Genomic DNA, 19,920 nt, shown 5'->3' on the forward strand with positions numbered 1-19,920 from the left:
GTTCAAATGTTCAAATGGTTTGTCCAAAGAAAAGAAAAAAACCAAACCAAACCAAAACAAAACCAAACAAAAAACTTTGAAGAATGAGCTTGTGTTGTGCATTGCGTCCTTTTATCCATTTGGTTTTGAATGTAATTCTTGCAAAACAGATAAGAAACTGGAGAGCCGTTAAACAGCTGAGCTGTTGAAAAAGGAGGCCCTTGTTGTGAATAAACGACTAAAATTGACAAATTACTTCTGTAGCGTACCATTTGGTTAAAAGGAAAAAGTTCAAATGTGATCCAAATTAAGTGAATGACAACATTTCTGAGGGACATTTCACTTGTTGTGGAGCCTCTTATCACACCGTTTATCAGGCAAATACATTAAAAGCACCTTTTGAAATCATGGCATTTTATTACGAGACACTTTACGCCGCGTCTGTTATATCGGGGATTGTTTTAGTACCAGAGTAAACATCTGGCTGATGCTTCTGTTGTTGACGACTGAATTGAGCGCTTTCATCAGCAGGAGTGACAGTCTTCAGTTTTGTTTCGGCGCGCTTGTTTATGGCGACTGTTTTGGTTCAGTTTTGTCCTCATTTCGGAGAGAGAGAGAGAGAGAGAGAGAGAGAGTAAACACGTAAACGGTGACTCTAATTCTAGACAGAGTTGGAGTGTGAGAGCTTGAGTCCTATTCCTTTTAATGGCATCGCTTCCCCAGACAGCGTGTGTGTTTTGCGTACATGCGTGTGTATGTGTGTGTGTGTGTGTGTACATGTGATTTAGCATTCTCTGAGATGAGGAGAGTACGCCTGTATCCTGGGGCCTCCACCCCCCCTCAACCCCACCCCCTCCTCCCATCCTATGCTTGCTTTTGGTAGTATCATCCTGCAAAGCTCTCTCTCTCTCTCTGTCTCTCTCTCTCTCACTGACACACATACACACAGCCCTCTCTCTCTCTCTCTCTCTGAGCATTGCTCATCATGCTTCATCTTTGAAGTCACAGCTTTCTCTTTCCCCCCCTTTTTTTTTTTTGTCTCTATGTGGCTTTGATGCACTAATATTCTGTGACTATAGTTCCTCTAATGCCTGGATGCCTCGTGCCGTATTCTTCCTCCTCTGCCAGTGTAGGAACTGTGAGTTTCTTGCCTCTGAAACGACGTCCATAAATTACAACTTGTCAAGTGTCATTTTCCTTGTTTACAGCCATTTTGGGCTCCCACTCCCTTATGTTCCCTCTCTTGTGTTTCACATTTAATTGCACCAATAATGTTGGTGGTGTTCACCAGCTCGGCACATGCAGCTTGTTGCCTCTAAGGGGGTGCGGAAACTATTAAAATATTTTCCAGGCTTTGCGAGTTTTATGTGTGTAATTTGTGTGGATATATCCCACTGTGTTACCACCAACTAGGAGAACAGAATGAGATTGTGCTGTGGCCTGCGTTACAATAGTGAGAGAGGGAGTCTGGAAGAGACAGGGAATGGGCTGAAGGGTTAGAGGAGGAGTTAGAAAGGGAAGGGAGGAAGAGGGAGAGTCAAGTCTGTACAGGAAATCTGTACCAAGTGTTCCTAAAGAGCTCGTGTTTTTCCTCCCCTGCACAAACAGCTTAATTTATTGCATGTCTGCTGGAGTCAACAGCCCTTTATAACCCCACAATAATTTCCCATATGTTCCATATATCACCACAGAGCCAGGGCAGAGGAGAGAGAGGGAGAGTGGAGAGAGGAGGAAAAAAAAAAAGACTGAGGCAGCAAATGTGTTCAAGATCCTACACACACACACACACACACACACACACACACACACACACACCAGATCTGGCCAATTGCAGCAGGGACGTACTGTCAGCACCCTCGTCTTTATCAGGCCCGCACTGGTGCGTGTGCACATGTATGTGTTATTCCCTGCACACCACCACACCTGTGGGTGGGCTATGAAATATTAAACACTCTTGTCCTGGTTGTTTACTTTCATCATTAAGGGAGAGTCCTTGATAATGGAAAGTTTCTCTCCTCTGGACGTGCGAGGAGCACCTCGTGAGGGTCCCGCAAAACCTCCACATCTCTGACAGAACCAGTTTGTTCAGGTAAAAACTCAAAGAAAGAAAGAAAGGAAGAAAAAAACCGATGTGATGTGTTGTTTTTTCTCTCCTTCTATTGCTTCGTGTTGTATTTTATTCACTGAAACACTCATTAAGCATTCATAAGCAAGCCATCATTTGATGAATAGTTTATAAGTCATCATAATATAGTTGTAAGCATTCCACGGGGCTTGTTAATGCACCATATATATATGTATATGTATATATACACACACTTCATTTATTAACCTCTACGATATATGATATCCTTACATTATCATGCATTATCTATCGTACATCACAGCACACTTAACTTTTGGCTGCTGCTTTTATGTGCACTATATACTCACAGTCACATTGTGCCATACATCTTAATTGACCTCTTATAAGCAGGGTGATGAAGTAAAGTGTTACAGATAAATCCACATGAAAGATTGCGAGACACACCAAAACATTACGACTGTATGTGATAAATGAATGAATGAATGATTCACATCTGTAAACACCACACTTGTTGTGAGTGTTCTATGGTTTGTGAGTTTGACGAATGACGATACAATTGCCTCTCTAATGACTTACAATTGTCAAAGTGTCATTTTATCGTGAAATCCTCTGAATACAAACTCCGGCTGAAATGAAGAAACAGGCAGCTCTCTTTTGGTCCAAGTGATGGGGTGGGATTCTGGTGGTGGGGGCCAGCTGAGGAGGGTGTTGGGTTGGTGGTGGGGTGGTGTCTGTCAGAGAGCTGATTGATCCTCAGCTGCAGGTGGCCTGGAGAACACTGCCGAGCATCCTGAAACCTGTTCTGACTACTAAGGAAACTGCATACAAAGGCAGCACACACACACACACACACACACACACACACACACACACAAACTTAACAGCACATATCGAGACATGACACGCTCCAGCGCTCGTCAGACAGATGTACCGAGTTGAGAAAATACTTTGGAGTATGAGACTTGTGTGATTCAATTGTTAATTGTGCCGCTTCTACAGCTACGGCTCTGATGTACTGTACATAAATAAAAAAAAAAGTAGTCGTATTTTGGCTCAAAAATGAAATATAAGTTGATCTGTGTGTTCGTCTGTAGTTAAAAATCTATTTAAGGGTCCGTTTTATTCATTATTATACCACTTAAGGGATATAAAATGTCTCATCACATCATGAACGATCAATCCCGGGGATTAAGTTTACCATTTAATTGACCTTGCTACAGCAACATCATCAATAAGACACCGTGGGTTTGTTGTGCACATTATACAAACTCATAAACAGACTGTACTGTATATATCTTTACATTACATGTCATTTAGCAGACGCTTTAATCCAAAGCGACTTACAATAAGTCCAAAAAAGCCATCCAATGCTTGCTAAGACACAAAGGGGACATATTTGTGACCATAGCTATAGGTTGATTCGTTAGCAAAAGACAGACAAAGACACGGACAAGACAAACATTTCACTGTAAAGTTCTTCGGCAGCTCTGCGGACATGCAGGTTTGTGTCAAATGGGAGAATGATTTCTGAGTGTTTGGTGTCTCTTAGGGTAGAAACTGTCTGGACACAGTTTGCACTCAATAGCAGATCAATATTTCTACAGTATCAACCCAGCCCTGTCAGAGCCCCACACACACACACACACACATACACACACACACACACACACACACACACAAACTCTCCAAAGCCCAAACAACACAAGATGAATTATTATTTGATGTTGCTCCGTTGGCAAATGACTGAATGATGCCTCAGGCTAAGGAAGATTTTGTAGGAAGAGAAAAATAAACTATATCACTGGTGCTTAATGACTTAATGCATTTACAGGTCTTGCAGTCAAGAACACAGATGTTGTTGCTGTATATTAATTATAGTTTATTGCCGTTAAGTCCTGATGTAATATATTACCTTGTTATTAGGCCTGTGCGCTCTGGGCCAAAGGGGCAAAGGGGAGTTTTACTGCCTTTCCAGAATCGAACAAACAGGCTTTATTTGCCCTTTCCTACTGACACGCAGGGAAACTATTGACCCTGACGTGCAGCAGTAAAGATCTGATATTTAAGCGGTGATGAATCCCGCATGTTAAAGCTGGGGCTACCAGTCTGGCTCATGGCTGCACACAGAAGTTGTTGGAATAGACGGGAAGGAGAAGTGGATACCACTATGTAGAACGTTGATGAAAGCCATACTCTTGATGAAGATCTGGGGGCTTCAAATGATTTGCATGCTGCTGCTGCTGTCACTCGCCAGATAAGAGGTTCCTCGTGTCATTTCTGTGTAGCATAGATTCCTCTAACATATAGCAAACAAAGACGGAGAGAGAGAGCGGGTAATCATGACGCTGATGATCAGAAGACAGGAGTGAAATGTCAAGGACTTCTTGTTATTACCAGGAAGACCTTCTCACAAGTCTTCCCGCTGAATGAGCTCTCGTGAATGGCTTGGACGCTCACCCGCTATCCTATGCAAACAAGTTGTCCAAGTACCACATTGTTTCAAAGGACCTTGTGACATGCAAAAAAAAGTGGGCAGTGTCTTGGACACACATGCTATCCCCGACTCTTTCACACGCAGGCTAAACGTTTAGCCACCCAGGCTAATTAACTGCTGTGAAAGGGCGTGCATGAAAGGACGGACGATTGTGAAGTCTCTCAGACCAACCCTTGGGTCCAGAGGTCAGCCTTCTCCAAGGCAGAAGTTGGGACGTCCTGGCCTTGGACCTCTGGACGCTAACCCTTAACCCCTGCTAGAGCATATCAAAGCTCCGGCAGCAGAGAATTGCACAGACATCCCCCAACAATAACAGGAGAACATCAAAGAGATGCTTGGAAAAAGACTAGAGAAAAAAAATAAAAGCAAGCCAATATCAAATTCCCTCTTATTCTGCCGATTTTCCAAAAGATGAATATAATTAATCTCTCCGAGTTGTCATGGGTCTAAAGGGCCCTTGCTGTGCTGCAGCCTCCTTGGGGCACTTGAGGAGAATTATGTGATTAAACAGACCTGTGAATTCTGGACACAGGCGGAGAGAAGAAAGCTTCAGTCCTCTTCATAATGCTCCTAATGAAGTGGCTGGTGGCTCCGTCATCCCTGGCTGGGCCTTGTGCAGCCTGTTCACAATCTGTCTAATGACAGAGAGGGGGCTGCCGAGCGCACCAGTGCTTCCCAATGAGCCACAAAGGAAGATCACAGGCTCCATTGTGGCCAGGCACAGGAGCTTAGCACTCATCAGGCCCAATAAACCTGTCTCTAGTCAGGGTAGGACACACCCCTCCGCCGCCAGCCAAGATCCCCGCACAGCCCCACTCCTTTAGTCACTCACTCTGTCATTATGACATCAGAGCGACATGGCCTTATCACCTGCTGAAATACAACTCACACTCTCGCTACTGTTTATATTTAAATGTTTAGTCTGGAATCACGAGGCCCTTTTTTCCCTCTTGGCGACTGCCGATTTGTGTACTTCAGTGCAGATAATGTATGGGTATGTATCTGCATACACTGGGTGTTAACTTGCCCGCCCTTTTGCCTCCATTTTAAACAGGGCTGCTCCTCTTGGCCTGTGCCGCCTCCCAGAGCTCCTGCCAAATGTATGCAAATGAGCACATCCACAATGGTACCCACAGCTGCACGCGGTCGGCCAAAGACAGAGGACAAGGCAGACGTCCCTTTCATCCGTAACCCCTGATCCCCTCTTGGTGACACGTAATGTTCACCCCAACACTGGTCCCCGCCAAAGAGCCATGTCGCCTCCCAACCCAAATACCCACTCCCTACAGCTTTTCTCTATACACACAGATGAGACTTTGGCCTGGCTCTTAGGAGTGTGGGACAGAGAGAGCGAGTCCACAATGTGCTCAGACATTCTGCATCGCGACTCGCATACCTCCACCCTGTCGATGGCCCTTGAACCTTTGTTAGGCCAAAGTGAAAAAGGAAATGTGGAGGGAAAAGTAAACAAGTTGTGCCTTTTTGGTCAGCCTTTCCTCTGTGGTCATTATTTGGGCTGAAATTATTGAGCGGACGAGGGGGGTGGAGGGAGGAGGTGGGCGGAGGGTTATCCAAAAAGAGTGGGGGTAAAAAAAAAGAAAAAAACTGATTGCTTTAATCTCAGTGCTTGCGGCAAACCCCTTTTCATAAAGCTCTTTGGCCGTGTGATTCAGACCCAGGCCCCAGTGTTCTGCGCCCCACTATTGTTCTCACATGAAAATCAATTCCCTTGAAGACTCTCCTTAATCCCATTTTTGGCGTCAACAATGGCCACTTGTGCACGGCCCTGATAGACTAAGAGCCGGGATGATGCGGCTGTCTGCTCTGATTCCAGCCCATTCAGGTAACAGCGGCCCGCTTCACTTTGTAGTGCCAAGTGCAGGACTCGACAGGAAGACGTTTGCGATCATAATTTCCTGCAGAGCAGAGGCCCAGGCGCCCTGCACACCCACAAGACTGTTAATTAGGGCAGACAACCACAGAGATTAGAGATCAGTCTGTAACAATGACTGTCCCTTTGAACGGGCCTCAGCCGCTGTGCCCACTGTGCACATATGGAGAGCATAGCGACGTGATCACGCTAATAACGATCATCTTAGCAATGGCACACACTCCACACTGGACCACATGTTCTGTAAATCTGCCACAGCTGCCTGCGTGTGCGCCAATGTGAGCGCGCGTAGTTATATACTGACGGTCAAATGTGTATTTGCAAAAGAAAGCTATAATTTCATTTCTTCTTTTCCTCTTCAAAATGTAGGAGTTATGATCAAACCGTCTTCTGACATGTCTGCCGAGACAGCCAAGATTGGCTTCCTGCATGACTATGTTCTGTATTCTTCCTCTCAGGTAGCAGCCTGTTTGTGTTTTAAAGACAAAAACAGTCATGTCTCTGCCTGACAGGTGCTGGTTTTTCGACAAGGTCTGATGTCCGCTGATCTTTTCATGGGATTCATACATCAAAACAGAGCAGTTTCCGTGATAGCTGGACTCCAGATACGAGCTTTGATGCAGCCTTCTTCTGTCTCTCTAAAGACCAACAGGAAAGGCAGCAGAGAGCAGCATCACGGCAACAATCCCCCTTAATTACAGTCAGCGCTATATTGAAAAATCCTGATGAGGCATACAAAGGCCTAAGTCTACAGAAGAGATTTCATTACTCGTTCCTCTCCTTACCTTTCCTGTGTTTGGCAAAGAAAAGGAACAAAGGCGGAACCCTACTGATAGAAAACTAGCAGAACAGTGAAACAACAGGACACAACTGATCGCTCATGCATGGCTGGGATTAGGATAAAAGTAGAAAGAGTATGGAGAAGAAAGCACACAACAAAAGAAACAGGGGAATGACAAACTTTTTTCTTTTTCTTTTGTGGTTAAAAAAAAAGATGGCCCTATGAAAAGATAGATAGATGGATAGATATAGAAAGAGAGAGAGAGAGCGATTACCAAACACAGACAGTCCTTTTCAGCTTCTGTGTGCCTCCACTCTTGCTTCTTTAAACCAGAGACACGAGAGATGAAACGGAGGTCTCTCATGACCGACAGGAGGCAAACACAGCAGATGAAAATGAATTGTGTATGGTGACATTAGTATTAATTCATTTGCTTAAAGGCGAGGCGCTTGTGTGCCAGGCCAGCCATCTTCAATGTGAATTTCAAAGAGCACAAGAATGGAACGTTGTGATTCCCATTGACCAACTGGCTTGTGAAAGTTGTTCATTACACACCAACTAACAAGACAGCAGCCTTTTCAGCCCCTGCCTCCACTAAGTGGAGATCACCCAACAATACTTAGAGTGCCTCCGCTGCCTTTGGCCTCAGTTCAAATTCTATTCTATTCTTTATTTATCTCCCGCCACCAAAAAAGGAGGGGAAGGCAAGTGATTAAAATCTCCGTCTTTGACTTCTCCTCATTTAAGGGGCTATTTGTGAATGTGGGGAGGTGATGGCTACGCCTCTATTGCGGCCGGCTCGTTTTAAGTGGAGCACATCTCATCCTCCCTCAGTTTGGGCCGAGGGTTAGCGTGGGTGGGTGGGGTTGAGGATGGGGCATAGTTAACTTGTCTGGAGGTGAAAGAGGTCAGGGCATGAGTGTGAAGTGGAGCGCAGGCGTCCTTGATAGGGTTTGGAGAATTTACAGCCTTTGTGGGGACAAAAGGGGCAAAGACTTAATTCTCAACGGAACACCTCAAAGTGTTCCATTCAGTGACAGGCTTGTGTCCAAAGTAATTAGGTTAAAACACTCTGCACCGTACACAGACTACACCACACACCAGTGGACACACTGGTTGTCCAGAAATGTTGTGTTATAAAGTGGCGACATGTGTAGATCTGATTTAAAGAGTAGAGTTAAAAGACACTGACTTCTTTGCCTTTACTATACAGAAAAATATATGTAATGACATTCCCATCCTTTGTAATAAGCTGGACATTTGCCTGAAAAATATGGGGAAAAGTCTCAATACTTTTATTTTTTACACCAGATAAAGGCATATTTCTTGTTTATTTGGTGTATTCATTAGCTTTAGTACTTTATTATTTAGTACTCATGCCACAGTGTCTTCACCGATTACAGTTAACACTTGGAAACAATGCCCAAAAGGCTGAAAACAACCGGAACCGTCCTTTAGTTTTGAACATGTCTCCTGTGAGCATTGACGGACGGGGAGTGAACCAGCAACAGCAGAGAATGAAACTCAGTTTGATGGATATTGTGTTCAGCACAACACCAGCGATTCCCTAGAGCACAGACTGTAGGAATCACAAAAATACAGTTCAGTACGAATGAGAGAGAGATGATTTTTGCTGAGAGCAAATGGCCGGTCGCATATGGACACACCGGCGAAAACTCACCACCGAGTACAGTAAATGCAGCAGCCTCACACTTAGAGACATATATGGCATGCATGGAATCATCTTGGTTTGATTTCGTGACACTTACATTTGTATGTTTTGTTGTTGTGTAAAAATCAAACCCATGAATGATGCAAAATCATCCTCACATGCAACAGTTTGTCGTCTTTGAAGACTGTCAGTCATACAGGTTCTGTTTGTAGAGGCAACTCCAAAATTTTTTTTAAAAAGTCCTCTTCATTATTTATGACCACAACGTCTTTTTTTTAAACTTTTAAATAAACTAAATTAAACTTTCAAAGGCTACAATTTAGAAAACTGTGTCAACAGAGCAATCAAAATGCTCTTGACACTCGGTCTACACAAGGGACATCACCGCGTGTTATTCATATGTTTGCTTAGGTGCTCCTTTCTCTATTCAGGAAGTTCACTCTATTATCCTGAAATATAAACCAAGCAGTGTCAGAAAACAATTGTGTCTGTCCTCGAGTGCAGGGGATTCATGGTGGACTTTTCTGTGCCACCCCCGATTCTCTCGCATCTTGTAGATGGCTCCTCTAATCACCATGACTGGCTGACCTTTAGGCCGGTCCCCCTTTGGGATTTATGGCTTTCACTGGCTTGACCCCTGACACCCCAACACTCCTATCGACACTCCCTTCGCGTGAATCCAGCCCCGGAGCTGGACAAGAGCCACTGCCGGGCCGATGTGTAGGCAGCCACTGCTACCTCAGCATGTCAAAATCTCTCTAGGTGGTACGATTCAGTTGGTGGTTCATTAACCCCCTCCTCCAACTACCCCCCACCCCCACCTCCATAAAGAAAGTTTCCCCTTTGGCCTGGAGCAAGGTAGACCTGCTTGAAGCTCGGCCTAATGACGTGTGCCATGGTAGAGGAGGCGAAATGCCACCACCACATGTGGGGATGATTACAGGAAGTGGTGCAGAGTTGCAGGGGACCTAAGGACTTTGGGGGGTGGTGGGCGGGTGTATGGGGGGGACTCAGTTGGGGCACGGAGGCAGTGAATTCCCAGAGGCCATTGTATGGGACAACTCAGCAAAAGCCCCATCCTGGCCAGGTCACGCAAATTTAGGACCCAATGAGTGTGATGGGGGGGGGTGCTCTAATCTTTAATTAAACAGCCTTCACATGTTTTGTCTCAGCAGATTTAATAAAAAAAAAAAAAGTTCATTCATTTGTCTCCTTTTAGAGTTTAGTATGTGCATGAGAGGGCGGAAGACTGGACTGTGTCAAGCCCAGCGTCTCGATTCAAATTATTATATAGAGTACAACACTGTGCCAGTCAGAATCACACAGTGGCTAAAGTAATATAGCATTTCCTCTTCAGGGGTCAGTTAATCACCCCTGAGCAAATGTGTGAACTGGAGCGTGAAGGCACCGTTTCTCAAACACTTCGTAATGAACCTTTTTTCCTCACGCCGCACTGACCAACACGGATTGTTTGCTCGCAGTCACGGAAAAGGCTGTTGTGAGGTGATGATAAAATTACAGTGTAACGGGTTCATGTGGCTCACATTAAAAAAACACACACACACATTTTCTCAGGTTTTAGTTCGTCATGCTAAGGTGAAGCTCTCTCTCTTCCACTGCGTCGGTCTGCGAGACTTAAGAGGTCACAAGTTATTATTTATTGCCTTGTTTGACTGTGGCTAATGAAATCCCCAGTGCCTTAATAGAGCAAGTTGGTAACCTCCTACCCAATGAAGTGGTCTTTTCTCTCTTTTCTCACAGACAAACAAAAACAAAACAACAAAGAGAGGCGGTACATAAAGGAGCTTTGGTCAGATGGGTCACATGCTGTCCATTGAGTCGCCGGTCCATCAAGACCATTCAGCAGACTCTATAAAACCGGCAGGCTGCTTAAATACCTGACAGTAAGAAAAGGAACAAAAACAAAGAGAAAGAGGGGTAACAACAGATAAAATAAATAAGACAGCCCCTGTGACTGATGTGTATGGATGGTGCCAGAGAGTCAGTGACAATTCAAGAAATGTGGCTGTGGCCACAAAAGGCGGCTGGAAAATACTGAAGGAGCTTGCTGGGCACATTTTTTAGGCCTTTCCCACTTGGACCCCCTTTTGAGTCTTTGTCTGTGATGTGCTCCATGAGAAAAGTCAATCACAGACACTTGGCTATACATTCTTGGGTTTTTTTTTATTTCCTTCCAGCAGTTAGTTCCCCAGTATTAGGCAAAAACCCACAGCGCTCTATGTTTACGTAAGTAATTAAAGATGGGGATCTCTATTAAGGCCATTCACCACATAATGGAGCGGGTGCATTGCCTGTCATACCCTGATTAAGATGTTACTCACATTTGTAGCCTGAAAATGTGGCCACATCAAATCAAATAGGGGTGGAGAAGAAAGACACACACACACACACACACACACACTGCCCAGTGATTAAAATCCATATTTATGCAACCACACTTTCTTTGCGAGGGAATTCAATGTGTTGATTAGCAGACTCCATTTGATCTGTGCGGAGAAAAGCGATGTCTGAACCTCGGGGGCCTGTGATCCGAGGATAATGCATTTGTAAAAACAGTTGACTGTATTGTAAATTACGACGAGAGGGATAAATGTTTGAAGATTAAAAATATCTGTAGAACAGCAACAAATACTCAAAGAAAAGTGAAGAGACTCAAGCAGACAAACGACAACAAAATGTCATCAGAATGAACTTTTGGGCCAGGTCTGTGCACACAAACAAGGACAAATAAATAATTCTAAACACAGAAGATATGTATAAAAAGGATACGTTAAGGTCCTTCACAGTACATGACCTGAAAGTACCTCTCGAACCTCACACAGCACGTCACGAGGACCGCGAGTCTTTTTAAGCGCAAACGTTTACATAAACGCTTCCACAATCTACTTCATTGTCTCCGTCCTCGTTTTGTTTTTGTCACAAAGAACAGGCTGAGCGCTAAGGTGCTGCTAAGACCTTTTCATTCCTCAATACCAGTCAAGTAATCCACCCCTCCAGAGGAAAGCAGGCTCCTCCACAACTACTGCTCTGAGCTCCACAGAGTGATAGTTGTGTGGCAAAGTTTACTCTTCATTTGAATGCAAAGTGTTTTTAATGTTCAAGACGACGGAAAAGTGCATAATTCCCCAGTGCTCTGTGTGTGTTTTTAGGCTGTGCTGAGAGAATATAGACTGTGTGTGTGAGAGGGGAAATCAGCAGGATCCATTTCAGCAACCTCAAGTTCATTCTGACTGTGGACAGTTTCATCCAAGCTAAGGTAGACTCAGCAAACCACAATACTTCATCGACAGTGGGACTGGGCTCCTAAATTAAACAGTGTAGTCCTGTGGTGTCTAATCTCTGTGTCAATTATGTGTAATGTCGTGATCAAAACCCTGGATTTCCACAATGCCACGTTTTCATCATTCAAGGAAAGAAAAAAAAGCATAGTTGCCACACATTGCTCAGAAAAGCATTTGTTTTGCATAAACAGTGCGAATAATTCCTCTAACCCATTGGCTCATTAAAATTTCAAATTCAGAACTCCACATGTGAAGCTACGAGGCGTCCACTGGACAGCGATGGTGCGCTTTCATCACAACATCTCGCACTAAGACTTAAAGAAGTCACGCCAACAACAGATTACACTTGAAAGTAAACAAACAAAAACACCTCAATCAAGCGAAGTTACGAACAAGACAGGAAACAGCGTGGGCAGACTTTCTGCGGCTGGTCTGCATCTACCTCCTCATGCGAGAGGCGGTCGTCTGCTAATATCGTCATTGCTAAATTGCAATGTAATTTTGTCACTGTGGCCGGTGTAAAAAAAAGAAATCAAATTAGATATCTGTTTATTCTCTGCATGAAATAGCCCATACAGGAGTAGTCATCTGTTATAATATTGTCAATGTTTGTCAGTAATGGAAGAGATATTATGTGATTTCTTGCGTGATGAGTTGTGGTGTCGGCTCCTTCCTTTGATCTTGTGCACTCACCAGGAAGAAGATTAAAAAGGTTCAGGAAATCGAAATAAATCTTGAATTGGTTTTTAGTGGGGATGCTTAAATTAAAAAGAAAAAAACCTCAGCAGCATGTGCCCATGGTGGTCATACCAACAGCTGTCTCATGCTCCTGTACCCTTGTATATTTATCACATTCTCATTTGAAATAGGACCACGTGTAACCTGCGAATCCACACTTTAAGGTGTTGCTGTTCCACGCACTCAGAGATCACAGTCTATAAAATAATAAGCAGGTCTTTGGTCATATTGCTGTGTGGACATAGGAAAGATGAGGGCTCCTTTTAGCACAGAGCTGAGGTCGGGGTGGGGGTGGCTATTTGAAGTCAGCACACAGAGCTGGGCTGGATTGGATAAATCTAGGGCTTCACAGAGGAGGTGCCCCTGGTACAGGAGGGAGAGTAGATTTTTTTTTTTTTTCCAGTGGCATTTTTCACCATACAAAAAAAAAAGAAAAAAAGATGGGCACTGGAGCGTGACTGGAACGTGATCATAGGCCAGCATCAGACCATAGAGCTCCCCAATAAGGTTTTGGGTTATAAACAGCATCTGTTTCAAATGGGGCTAAGACTAGAGGAGCGCTCACTCCCTCTTTCCCTCCGCCTGTACCACAGATCTGGCACAAACCATCACGTCTCCTCTCTTCTCTCCCTTTGCTTCACTCATCTCATCTCATCGCGCCTCTCTTCTCCCTCCTCTTTAGAGTTTTATACGCCTCCTGCTCATTATGGCCCAAAAAGAAAAGGATTTATTTAGTGAAGAAAAAAAACAAAAATGCTCGGCGGAGCAAAGGCGTACATACTGGTTTTTGTTTTGTGCCATACCTTTGACGTGTGGTGCTGTCTGCAGCACACTGAGCTGGTTTTAAGTGACAACCTACAGTTTTCTGAACTGGTTTCAGCGACATTGTCCTTATTATCCCCTTAAACACAAAGGGACCGGGACATTTTGTGCAAAAATTGCAAACATTATGTGGTCTGCAGAGCAAAATAGACCTCGCCTGTTCTTGGGTAAATAGACTGATATTACAGTATAAGCAGCTTTTCAATTGTTTTTAACTGCAATGAGTCTGCCAGCTGAGGCCGCCTCTCTTAAGAGGATTTGGAAAGAGGCTGCGTGTCACCCTCTGCTGGGTTAGATGTGCAATTGTGTTCAGTTCAGTGAGTCTAACTTGGAAGTACAACTTCAGCTCAATCATGTATGTTGGCTTTATTTATCAAAGTACGTGTCATGAAAAAGGAACAGGTCACGTATGAAAGAACAGCCGCATGTTTGGCCTCCACCCTGTGACAGACTGAAGACCAAAATCCTGCTTAAATATGCTTCCTCTGTGAACTGGTATCCTCAGTAGGCGCGTAGGTTTTTGGAAACTTGCCTTCTCAAACAACGGCTATTATGGGGTGGCATCTTTTTGCTGTTTGACACCAATGGACATCTGCTGCCAGGTCTTCATATACAATTGTCATTATTCAGGTTTACGGCGGGAAGAGACACCCCCAGCCAATCTTTTGGGGGTTTTTGATCCTCTCAATGGGATAAAATGGAATGATTTGTTCACTGCTGCCTCACCTCTTGCCCATGATAGTTCATCAATCTGCTTTGAATGTGATAAGGTGTCAGTTGTTTTTAAACTGATACACTGCAGAGAAGGTGGAGGTGTACCATGAACACTGACCTTGTCAGGACCAGCTGTCCTCATGGAGATATTGAGGAGAAGTCTAAGGCTATAGAAGTGAGGACATTTTGGCCGGTCCTCACTTCCTTAAAGGGCCTTTTGGGTGTTAAGACCTGGTTTTAGGATACAGTAAAGGTTAAGGTCAGGCATTTATTTGTGATGGTTAGGTAAGGCGAGGAAATGTGTTATGTCTAAAGGTTTTTAGTGTCTTTAAGCCCCTGGAGTGAAAGAGAGATACACTGAGTTTCTACAAAGACTCACTGCTTCGTCTCCTCATGTGACACAAACAAATGTGACGTGACACAAAGTTGCTACGTTGCTCTTCACATTTTCACAGTGTGACAGCTGAGCTGGGATAAGAAATTTGAAACAACACAGTGTGGTGGAGTGTGTGTGTGTGTGTGTTTGTGTGTGTGTGTACACCCCGCACTCGTTTTCTGACATCCATGTCAAAATAAACTCTTGCAAAAAAAACAAGCAGTTTCTTTCAAATCAAGCAAATAAGAAAAACATGCACACAAAATGGCCCAATCCAGGATTCAAAGGACACGTCTAGCAGAGTGTTTGGCACGAGGCGCAGGGGGAGGACTGGTTTACACGGTCACAGGACAGCAACTGGCAAACAGATGGTCACCTGGATTAATAGAGTCAATTAATTAATCCCATTATGTAATTAACAATGGAGCCGAGTGGGCCAGACTTGGCCTCCTAGGTTGTAAGCATCTGATTTATCACCTTGAAAAAGTAAAGCGGTGCGGGTTATTTATCAAACAGCATCACCGTGTGGAAAGCAACTGTTTGAAACATCTGCAGAGACCACATTTAACAAATGACACACCTAGTTTTGCTTGTTCAGAATGACAAAGCAACATTAAAGTCGGGTCTGACTTTTTCTTAAGGTATACATTGCTTGCTGGATTATTTGTTGCCCCCATAGAGTGAAGTGGTATAAACCACACTTTCCTCTTTGCTGTAGTTTTACCACTAGAGGGCGCTCCAGTGCCGCAGCACCATCTCTCGTACTGTACATTGAACAGATGAAAGGCGCAGAGTGGATCTGAGGTGAAAACGGTGTTTCGAGGCCACAGCTGGTGAAATGATGTATCACAGCGAGAAAGTGGAGCCATGAAAGACTGATGTCACTTTCTCCCCCCCCACCTCCCTCCCTCCCTCCCTCCCTCCGCCTCCCATCCCAGAGAGCTGTGCATACATTCATTACATCTGGATTCAGACAGAATTGAGTAATCCTCATTATGTGTCTTCCTGTGCTGTTGCAATTGCGTTGCAAGCCTGCCTGCCTGCCTGTCTGTGTCTCCACTCACATTACTGTATAATAAATGCCGTGTTTACTCATCCAGTCTGGAGTAGCGTTGCTGGAACAGTCTGTGTGAACGATTTCCTGTCGGGATCAATACAGTCGTCAGGGGCTGTCTCGTGTTTCAGCAGCTTCCTGAAGCAGAACGGCGTGCGTTTATCACTTGTAACGGTTCATCACTCTGTCACGTGTCCCCACAGTTTATCTCATGTCGTTGTGTTCATTTGTCTGAGAGGCCGAGATACAGGAATCGCAGCAAACCAATCAGATAGAGACTTTGACCAGACATTTCCCAGCAGGGGAGGCAGTCAGTGGGGGTGTATGTCCGGCTGACACACACACACACACACACATAAGGGAGCTTTTGTAATCTCAGCTACTCCTATTAATTACCACTGTGTAATCTCCCAGGGTTTTCTCACATCACAATCTTGCCCTGTGCCCATTTAATTTAAAACGAAGCAGGAAAGGCTAAGACACGGAGCAGTTAAGCCGAGCCCCCCACCACCACCGCCGTCTTTCCTCAACGTCCCACTGAAAGAGGATAGACATGTCTAAACTCTTAGTCTCACCAGTTTGCAAACTGTTGTGTCTGAATCTGACGTCCTGAGGTTGTTTTTGCCTTTAAACATGGAACCATTTGGGCTTTATGTGTGTGTGGAGCCTTCAGGCCTGTATGAGGCAGTGGAATAGCCCGGCCCTCAGTGTGGCTATAGTAGGGTGTGTCTCACTGCCCTATGCTGGATTACATTTGCTACATCAAAGAGTCTTACATTCCCTGTGTGTATCCCAGAGCAAAGCTTTCCAGTATGGAGTTTAGTTCTCACTGGGGAGCATGGGAAATAAGGTTAGCGTTATTCTTTGAATTCGAAAGGATGTCAGAGCAGTTTATTTTTTATTTGTTGTGTTTTTTCAGTTCTGTGTGTATTTCAGCAGATGGCAGCATTGCACATGAAATGCATTCACCAACAAGACAACCGAAAATCAGCAAACATGTCACTGAGGTCAGAATTAACTCCATCTGTCTCCTTGATGTATTTATACCGCACTGTGTTCCTGTTGTTATCAGACAACACGGAGCGATTCTTCTGTAGCCGCCAGATCATTTTACTGCTCACGTAACAACGACAGAACCTGAGAGAACCTGCTCTGACACGGGTCTCGTGGGACTGTCACAATGTCCCCTTATCGTCTCCCTGCAATAATGTCTTTCTCAGCAGTGACTGCAAACAGACGAGCTAATGGAAAATGTACAAATATAAAACGTTTTGGGTTTTTTTTTCCAGTTAATTAAGCGAGGTGCTTCGCTGCAGCGGAAACAACAGCAACAACATCTGCTGGCCTGAATTAGTCTGTTGCTCTCTTTTATAACTAAACAGCAAACATGTAGATTAGGTTTGCACCATCAGTGTGAAGCAATAAAGCCGTATCAATCAGTCAGACTTTATTTATATAACGTCTTTCATACAGAGCAGTGCAAATCAAAGTGCTAATTTCAAAATAATAGTGATGAATAAAGCTAATGAAAAAGGGTGTGCTCATAAAACTGTAGCCTATAAGAGCCTTCTTGCATCTTATCACACAGGCCCTGTTACTGACCCTTCAGTGTGAATGGTTCAGCCTAATAGGCTGGAACTCTACAGGGAATAGCATTCCACTCGTGAGGGCTAACCTCTGAGAGCACTAATACAGGCTGTGGTTGACTGCGTGCGGACGCCTAATGTGCCTCGAAAGGAAATGGGAGGGTTTTTTCAAGCAAAACGCTCAAATGAGAGGATGATAATGTGATGTGGCTGAGGACGTGGAGGAGGCAGAGACAGGGAGGAACTGGCGCACAGAGCCACAAGGAGGTGGTGTGGAGCTATTAAGAGGAAACATGACCCCCAGGGCATTTTCCCCACTGCAGAGCCCAGTGTAGAGTGAGATTAGCTCAAGCACATGGGGCATTAACACTAGACCAGAGTACACCACAGGATGAGATATCACAAGGTGAGTGAAGATAGTCTGATTAAAGATTTACTTATACCCATGATATGAGTATATATATATATGTATATATATATACATATATATGTATATATATATGTATATATGTATATATATATATATATATATACATATATATATATATATATATATACACATATATATATGAATTTTGTTGTCATTTCTCAGTCACGACAGAAAAAAAAAAGACCTAGTTTGATGAAATCAGCAAACAACGTGGGGTCATGGGAATCGTTGCGTTGTCTCATTTGGTTTCCCAGTGTGTTCGCTCTTAATGAGGAAAGTCTCAGCAGCAGAATTTGCAATAAATGCAACAAATGGCAAAAAAACACACTCATTAAAAAAAAAAAAGAAGAAAAGCCAAAAGAAAAGACAAAAGAGGTTTACTAGTATTCCTGAATATTTCCTTCCTCACTGAAGCTGATTTCTATAGATTTACTGTCGGGGACATTTGTACCATCGTGGGTACGACAACACAACAAAATAGACAACAGAAGGTATTTGAATGCAGAAATTGAACTTGACCCAGCATCTGTAGACGTACCTGCAAACACATGCCATTTAAAGTTAAGGTATCTGTGTCCACTGTGTCTTTTGCCCCATGGAAAACAATGAACATCAAACACAGCGCCATCTACAGTCAAGCAGAATTGAACTGAAAAATACTTTGCACTCTCCCTCTCTTCCCGATCATTTGAACACCCTCAAACTTTGAGCTTTATAAAAGATTAAAGCGATTGATCACTCCCTATAATGCACCTTTCCCTACTTGCACTTCTAACTTCAGCGCGATCCCTGATTGATCCAGAAAACCCCCACTGTAATTTAGAGGGTGGAGATTTCTCTCTCCATCTCAAAGAGGCTTTCAGGTTTCTAAAAGAGTTCCATATCCACATCCAACACTGTCAGCCTCCACAGACGTGCCATGCTAGGATTACATAATCAGGATGTGAGTATGAGCGAGAAGACAGGAAGGCGCAGACACACTGTACTGAAGATAATTATCCAGAACTCCTCCCCAGCACTGCAACAGCCTCTGATAATTCTGAACAATAGATCAGAGGCACCAACGTCAAATTCACATTGCGGCGTGTTTGAAAGGTGAACAGATGAACCTCGTTTGAGGCCGACATTCATTCTAAAATAGTCTCTGACAGTGTCAGATGGCACCTCCGTGGCGTTCGTTATTACTTTTTCAATAACGGCTAATCTAATGGTGATCACTCTGCACTTTGCAGTTAATAATGAACGGACAGAGCATTCAAATTACAGCACAGTGAATATAATTGATCTCAGAAGACCTTGGGGTCAGTCAAAATCCACGTACTTACCTTCATGATCTGCACATAATTTTATCAAGCTCAGGCGTGTCCATATAAAAACCCTCCGAAATCAGGAAGCATCATTGATTTCCTGGCCTTGATTTTCTCATTTCTTTGAGGAGCAATGGTGCATTTCTGTTTACTCTCTATTGACCGATGACAATGAATTTCCCATCGAGTTCAGCCACCTGCCGTTTGGCTTCAGGTAAAATAAATGAGCTTTTTGATGCTGTTGTGGCAGAGGATTCCTCTTTGCTAGTTGATGAAATGCCAAAGGTTTTCCACTGTGTGAAAAAAATATGAACACAAGCAACTTAAGCTAAATTCTCTCTGTGCTCTAGGGCTGGAAAAAAAAAAAAAATCAACTTCATGTCCTGAGACTTTTTCACGGGACATTTGCTCCTGCTGGAGCCATGTTTATTAGCCTTTCAGTGTCTGACCGTGATGTTGCGTCCTCCTGGGAGTGGTGAGGATGGGGCTAAGTGCAGTCAAAGGTCACGCTTGGGTTAAGGCCCCCGGGTGACATGGCTGAGCTTGTAAATCACAGGACGGAAGCAGTGGGACAGAGAGCAACTGAATACCAGTCTGTGTTGAAGGAAGTCAAGCATTTTATGCCCCCTCTGTTAACTGTAAAACTCTGCGAACAAAGGTTTACCGGTGCTACATCAGCTTTGTGGGC

Source organism: Solea senegalensis, linkage group LG12, assembly GCF_019176455.1.
Source record: "Solea senegalensis isolate Sse05_10M linkage group LG12, IFAPA_SoseM_1, whole genome shotgun sequence".
In the NCBI taxonomy this organism is placed as follows: Eukaryota; Metazoa; Chordata; class Actinopteri; order Pleuronectiformes; family Soleidae; genus Solea; species Solea senegalensis.